The following is an 8,030-nucleotide window of genomic DNA, read 5'->3' on the forward strand; positions in this document are numbered from 1 at the left end:
GTATTAGACTAGAAAACGAGTAGTTAAGCTTGGTTTTCCAATCATTAATCAACTTTTAAGAATACTAGATCCCCTCTATCTATTATCATATATATTACTTTCTGCACTTTCGACATCTAGTACGTTAATGTTTTCAAAACAATTTTACCATATCATAATGTTTCATCGATATAATGTGAATGAGGTTGTAGAATGTGAATTTCACAATAAATTATATATTGTCCTCTCATTCCTCCATGAGCCAGAAGGTAAATGTTCCAAACTCTTAACTGCGTTTTATGTACATTCTATACAAGAGCTGAATTATTTCAACATTCATTGAATTGAAACCATTTATTGTTCTTGGTAGGAAATAACTTATACATATAATTGCAGGTATTTTTATTGAGGATACAAGATAAATTTAAAGAGTCACAAATAATATTATTATAAAGCGTGTGGCGCGAAAAATTCTGATTACGGATACAGTTATATTAAAAATCTAAAACTAGGAAGCTGTAGACTTTGAAGATTAAAATCAAATGTTATGGTTTCCTTCCTTCTGGTTATACAGGAAGTAGTCGTCAAATTTTTTATTTTAAATGGAAGTTAATATTATTATAAGGTTCGTCATGGAATTTTATCTAAAAAAAGTATTTTCGTGATAATCCGATTTTTTTCAAAGATTTAGCTCCCATATGTCCAGCTAATTGATACTTCACACAAGTAAATTTAAACTTAGCCGCCAACAGACATTATTTAAATTATTTATAAGTTACTTACTAAGTAACCTGAATTTTTCCGCTACATTTTTTAAGCAAATTGGTTTACTATTGGTATTTCCAGTACCCAAATTTAACCACTTTTCAGATATTTCATTATCTTAGTTGAAACATAACAACAATCAATTATTTCAACATTAGTACAGAGTAGGCCACGATTTCCATTAGTTTAGGTGATAATTTAATAATGCTGAAAGGTAATCGATTATATGGAAGGATTAGTAATTTTGGATATCATTAAAATCGTTGACTAGGTATTTTGTATCGATATAATCAGATTACTTATTCACAAAATTAACTATATGTAACATAAAAAAAAGTTTGATAATGAGTGTTCAAAATTGACAATATCTACTCTTTAAACAAATTCTTTTCATCAAGTTATGTTCTGTAATTCTGGAAATATGGTCGGTTTAGAATTCAAAGTAAGTAAGACTATATGTATCATATCTTCCTTTGTCGTAACAGGTTTGGAAAATATCTGATTATATTAATGATACACCAAGTACCAAATTCTAAAGAAGCCAAGTCAAGAAAGCGAGATAACGAACATAACACGTCTTGAGTGGCAATACATCTATCATCAAATACGTCGTGAAGAATCTGAAGAACACTCCAGAAGTTATGAGAAGGTGCTACATGTTGTTGATACCTAGTTGGTCGTATAGCTTTTTCTATAATGCGACTATATCTTCGACTATTTAAATTTTCATCGTAAAATCCTGAAAATAACGTTTTCTACTAATATGTGGATTTCCTCAGATCAAAAATGCTTTGGGGTTTTGATTAAAAACCAATCAGAGAATTTTACCCTTCGAGCAATATCACCAAATTATAACTGTTGCAATGTTGTTTGTGTTTTTAAATGACCAAACCGAAGGCAGTTTTTAAGTAATATTCTTGAGATACCACCAGCTCGATTAAGATATCTTTCAAAATATTAATATTTGAAAAATCATCAGTAGTAGATTCTACAATCACCATTATTTACTTAGAAATTGACACTGGTAAATCCATTATCAAAACAATATAAACAATTAGCATTCGCACTATGAAATATTCGACAACGATGGCCTATCCTTTACTAATAATGAAACAATGACATGATTTTCCACTAAGATTGTTAAATATTTCCAAACTGGTTAGATATCTGTGTATGCAATAACAATACTTGACAAGTTGGCTTAAAAAACTACAGTTTGAAACATCCTGTATAAAATATAAATCAGTTGGACATATGGAGTTGTGAGCATGCGATTGTTTTTATATGTGTAAATAAATCGACTTTACTGAAATAGTTAATTCAAAAAGCAAACTTACCACAGCTCATTTCGTTGAAAAAAATTTTTCAAGCAGTATATCCAATTTCTAAAAGAAAATTCAATATAAAACTTATTTGATCAGAATATGTCACAAGGTTAGAAAAATTGAGTTATACTGAGGCCTGAAATCCATTTAACGTTGTCAAAGCTATATTACTTTGCTTTTGTTGTGAAGAAGTGAAGTTTATAGAATATAAATATATAAGTAATTTTTGGTATAGTTGAAAATACATGTTTTTCACAAATATAGTTTCGCATTTTATAATAATCCTCAACTGACTTTTATCAGTATTCTTAGATTGTGAAATATCTCATTCAAACTCCACTAACTTCATACATTGATACGTCATATAAATCACAACAATGAAGAATATATTAACCTCATATATTTTTGGTTTCTCCACGTTAATCTGTTTTTAATTATGTTTTTTTGTTATGTATTTTTTTGAGTGAAGAATTAGAATTTTGGAACCCACACTAGACTTGTTTGTGTCCATGTTCATCTTCGTACCATCTATATCGATATTCCACAAGTTTAGATTCTATCTTGCCGTTTCATATCAGCACTGTTCTATTTATGTACAGTAGATTAGTCACTTGGATAAAGAGAAAAATCTCCTTTAAGTGTCTGCTAGACCTTAAATCATCGAATGCTTCGCAAGGCGGTATTATTCTTCGTATAAGCTAGTGAAGTTGTGTAGCTCACAAAAGTTCTAGGTTATCTTAGTCATATTCAATGCTAATTATCAATGATATATCATATTATCTATTTCTATGAGCTCTTTTCACAAAGAAAAAGTTCCTTCCTCTAGTAGTAGCCCAATACTAGCGCTCTGTCTATATTCTGAATGTGCCCACTATTTTCGGGTGTATGAAATTTCATTTTCGGGTATCGCATTATATTATTTTTTCAATAATCTGTAGGGATGATGAGATCCCTAGAGAACGTTCTCTAACCGACTTCCTGTGCTCCGCGGGCCTAGAAGTCCTCAACCGAGGGAGTGTCCCCACGTTATTTTGCAATCGAGACCAATCAGTGATTGACCTAACCATATACTCTAGGAATAGAGTGAATATGTTCAGCACTTGGAGGTGTCGCAGGTGGTCTCAATATCGGACTACCGTCACATTCTCTTCGAGTTGAACAAGAAATCTGACCTGGTATCACCCGTCTTCAGAAATTCGAAGTTAACCAACTGGGAACTCTTTCGAGAGGAGGCCGCCTTGTGGACATGCCGGCAAGACTTAGTATTGCCGACATTGAGATGGCTGTTACTAAACTAACAAAAGCAACAACAGATGCATTTGAAGATAACTGTCTTTCCAGACGGGAACCTGATAATGCTTGGAACCCTTGGTTAGGTTAGGTGGAACCACTCTACGGAGGAAGCTCTTGCGCAATGCCGAGCGTTCGAAACTCCACGCTGACTGGGAAGCGTTTCACCACGCCCAAAGACAGTATAAAAAGATGCTTAGAGATTTCAACATGTGGACAACAAAATAAAAAAGGCCACCTGCACTCTCTGGACATGAAGAAGTGCCTTTGGCTGTATATGAGGGGTTTTAGGTGAAAAACTGGATTTATACCTAAATGGTCAAACCTCTTCTCATATATGGCGCCATCGTTTGGTGGCCCTGCACGGAGAAAGCGAAGACAAAAGGGCGACTGGACAAATTCCATCGCCTTGTGTACCTCAGCATCATAGGATCCATACGTACGGCCCTAACTAGGGCTCTTGAGGTCTTACTAGACAATCTACCCCTGGATCTTGTTATATGATTCGAAGGCATGAGAACAGTCTACAGGCTAAACATCCCCGAAGAACTGCGAGCTCGATTAATTGGCCATGCAAAAATCTGGGCGTAAGCCTTAGTGGAATGGTGACTTCAAGCCCGTTGTATTGAACAATGGAGCCTGGTACATAGATGGTTCTAAGAGGAATGGCTTGGTCGATGCAGGTTTCTGAGGGGGACACCCCAAAATAAGCGAATCTCTTTCGCTAGGGGAACAAGCTACCGTCTTCCAAACCAAGGTATTCGCTGTGATGGAGGCGCGATACACAATCGACGCCATAGAAACACTGTAATCTCGATCTGGGCAGACAGCGGAGCTGGCATACAAACTATAACAGCTGAAAAGGTATGCTCTAGGCTAATGCTGGAGTATAAGAAAGTCTTTCAAATTCTGGTGAGTGATGGCTGCAAGATCCAGGTCGTTTCAGTACCCGGTCACACGGGCAACAAAGGCAACGACGAAGCGGTCTCACTCGCCAGACTGGCATCAGGGAACCCACCAATGAGCCTAGAACCCATCCTTGGTGTGGCCAAAAGCGCTGTCATCACCCCTCTGGTCTTTCACCAAACAACTACTCCAACTAAATAGGCGCGAAATCAGACTAGTGACTTTGATCTGCAAGTATAAGAAGAAATCATTGAGTGCAAAACAAGGACTGTTTCTGCGGATGATACATCAATTCGATATTTTGAATGTTCAAAAACGATTTTGTTTGATGTGATGTGTGAGAGCTCACGTTATCGTGGTGGAAAACGATTCGTCTTCTGCGATTGATTTCCCATTGTTTAATTTTGGGTTCATATGTATGGATTCATGATTTGTCGTTTGTTAAGATATATAGATGATGACAGACAAATGTTCTTTGATCTCACAGCATGTCACATGACGATCTCGTATGCACAGCACCGATGTCTTCTGGCACATAACAACTGAACGACCTTCACGAAATTCATCCTATGGCGAAGTGCGACTACGATTGGATTGATAACAAGTCAGACACAGTGGCTCAAGATGGTTCATCTTAAAGAATCGAAACGAGTTGATCGGCACACTGCTGTTGGTTTAATCCAATTAATTCATAGAAATTTATTGCACTAAAATGCGATTCAACTCCATTTTTTGACTAAAATGGTTGTTTCAAGTATCTGTAAACAACTCAAATAGCACTCGTATGACAACACGTTTTGAGTATATTTATCATTAAAAGTGTCAAACTTTATGATGGCAATGCTAGAATTGACATATTCATACCAGTGTACCCTTATCTTAAAACTTAAGTAGAAATCCTCGTATCAATCCATAAGATGTACTCTGAGTCTCTATTAACTCCATTAACCCAAAATAAAGAATATTTGGGGAATGCGATAGAAAAAAATTTTTATCGAGATTTCGGACTCTACAGACAATGTTGAAGAATTAGGTTAAATTAAAAATGTCGATCAATCTTTTAGTCTTTGTGCCCTGCCTTGTAATAATAACAAAAAAAAACGAAGATCGAATCGTGTGGATGAGCGCCAAGGAAAGCAAAGTTGAAGTGATTGTGTCAAATTCAAATGAATACATTATCGTCTAGTGAGATCATACGTTTTATAAACATTATAATGTTACAACGAATATTTCTGCTTGAGGAATCTCTCCAATACAACTGATAAAGAATATTCATTTCCATTTTTCAATTCAAAATGGAAAATACATTCATTTCATAATATCGACATATAAATGATACGCAACTTATCTGGTTTCACTTCAAAATACTGTATTACACACGTATAATACAGTAACTCACACTTACACCCGCTTGTGGTTCCAGAAAGCTGGAAAAAACAATATGTGATTTATTCAAAATATGGTATCAGCGAATGAGTAATAAATTTCATTTTAAAAGAAAAACTTTTGGTGGTAGAGATAGAAGTGTGTTTTGTTACCTCTGTGCGGAATGAAATATTATATTATAAGATATTATAAGGTTTTTATTCCGTTTTGGAACGCTGTGATGGATGTATATACACGATTTATCTTACTTATGCAATTTACTTATACACTAACACTAAATATACTTAACTATTTTATACACTATGCACTAACACTTATTACTAAACACTTATCTAATTTATTTAAATACACGGTCTGGTATTACTTTCTACTATCCCGAAGTGATCGCTATGACATCCATTCATTTACTCTATTTAAATAGTATTCATTCATATTACATTTCAAAACTTTCGATCACTGGAAATTAGCCGCGAACATACAATGCCTTCTTAAAAAATTATCTCTATGGAAATGGTCACAAGATATTATGAAAAGGTTACGTAACCAAAACAAAGAAATGTCCACCACATAAAATAGGACGGCTTTTTTTAAGTTTTCTTCGATCATAACAAAACAAAATTTCATATAATAGTAATGGAATTACTTAGGTTGCATGTTTTGTGAATAATTTGATACTTTTATTTTCCATGGAAATACGTTCACTTGGAGAACGGAACGAAAATATTAGGAGATGTTTCTGTCTCGTGATATCCGATATCCAGTTTTTGTTTATGTTAGAGTATAATCTCTTTTTACCCATATCGGTTCTATCCAGTCATTTTCCATTTAGTTGTTCCTTACCTAATTATATTTTTCAACGTTTTCCATAGCTCTGAAGCTACTGGGCTGAGAAAGCCAAAAATAATACTATTAATTAAACAAAGAAAGAACTCTGCTGGATCAACTCTAGATCACCACCAATGAGTACCTCACCACCAACGGCTACATCACCATATACACAGTTGAGAGCTGCAATTAACTCGACTTCCTGAAATTTTCTTTTCTTATTTCTGAAATATAGATGTCTGGAGTTGTTTATTCTTCATAACTGCTTTTTTTTTCTTTCTGTTTTTTTAAATATATTGTTAAAACTGGTTTTATTGCTCCCAGCTGATGGCATCGAATTTATTGTCAATTATTTTCCCCAATAAGTTGAGTAAAGAAGTCAAATAAAGCTCTTTGAGGAAGTGCCTAAGAGAGATTCAAATCTATAAACCGAACAATTTATTTTGAATATATTTTGATTGTATGGAAAGGGTGAATACTCAGCACTTTGATAATGCAATCACAATAAAAATTGTAGAATTAACAAAAATAATGTTTTTTTTAAATTAAAATTTACTTGAGTCAAGTTATAAATCGATAAAAAAGAAGAAATTGAGAGGATGACATAGTGCGTATTTTTAATATTAGTATCACATTATTATAAATAATGTGCTTGATCTCTACTTAAAACAACGGCGTCCGAACTATCCGACTGCATAATGATGACATATTTCTTTACTTTTGGACTATTTTTTCCGTACATAAAAACCTTCTATCTATCAAATATTAAGTCGTTAAGACTTTATTAAAGTTTCATTCTCCATTTTTTCTTTATAGTTGACTATGAGTGTAAGATATGTATATTTTTAATTGAAATAGTTTGTCTTGAAGTTGGTTAACGATTGAATTTGATTTCTTCCCACACATTTTCTTCATTTATAGCTCCACTCACTTAATCCTCATGTCTTTCTTCCATTATGAATGCGAATCATGGGGTTGCGCTTCTTTTTTCTTCGGGTCTTTTATCCAAATTACTCCTAATTTCTTCCAATTCTTTGTTAGTGGTAGTACCTCGTGTAGTTACTTTTCTATATCTCTGTTGATTTCAGCTACCCAGGTCTTCTTTGATGTTCTTCTCCTTCTGGTTCTATTACTCTTTGACTAAGAATATTTTTGTGGTCCTCTTTCATCCTTTTTATATGTACGAATTATCTTAGTTGATTTTCTTCTATGTGATGCTCTGCATGTTTTATATTGAGTCTAGGTTTCAATTTTTGTAACAATCTCATTTCTATTCTTGCATCTTTCAACTATGATTTTAGGTTTTGTCCACATTTCGGAGACATAGCTATTTCATTATTTCCTATAATTGATGTTTACGGTATTAAATAATTGTCTTATACTTGTCGTTCTTTCTGGGATTTCTTTGTCTAGACTAATCTATCGCTTCCGTTGAAACTAGGTATTTAAAGTTCTCTATTTATTTTATCTGTCTACATTCTATTTCTATAGAGGTTATCTTTCTTTTTCACTTGTGATCATTGTCATTGTCTTACTTTTATTTATGTTCATATA

This window comes from Diorhabda carinulata, chromosome X (assembly GCF_026250575.1).
Source record: "Diorhabda carinulata isolate Delta chromosome X, icDioCari1.1, whole genome shotgun sequence".
NCBI lineage: Eukaryota > Metazoa > Arthropoda > Insecta > Coleoptera > Chrysomelidae > Diorhabda > Diorhabda carinulata.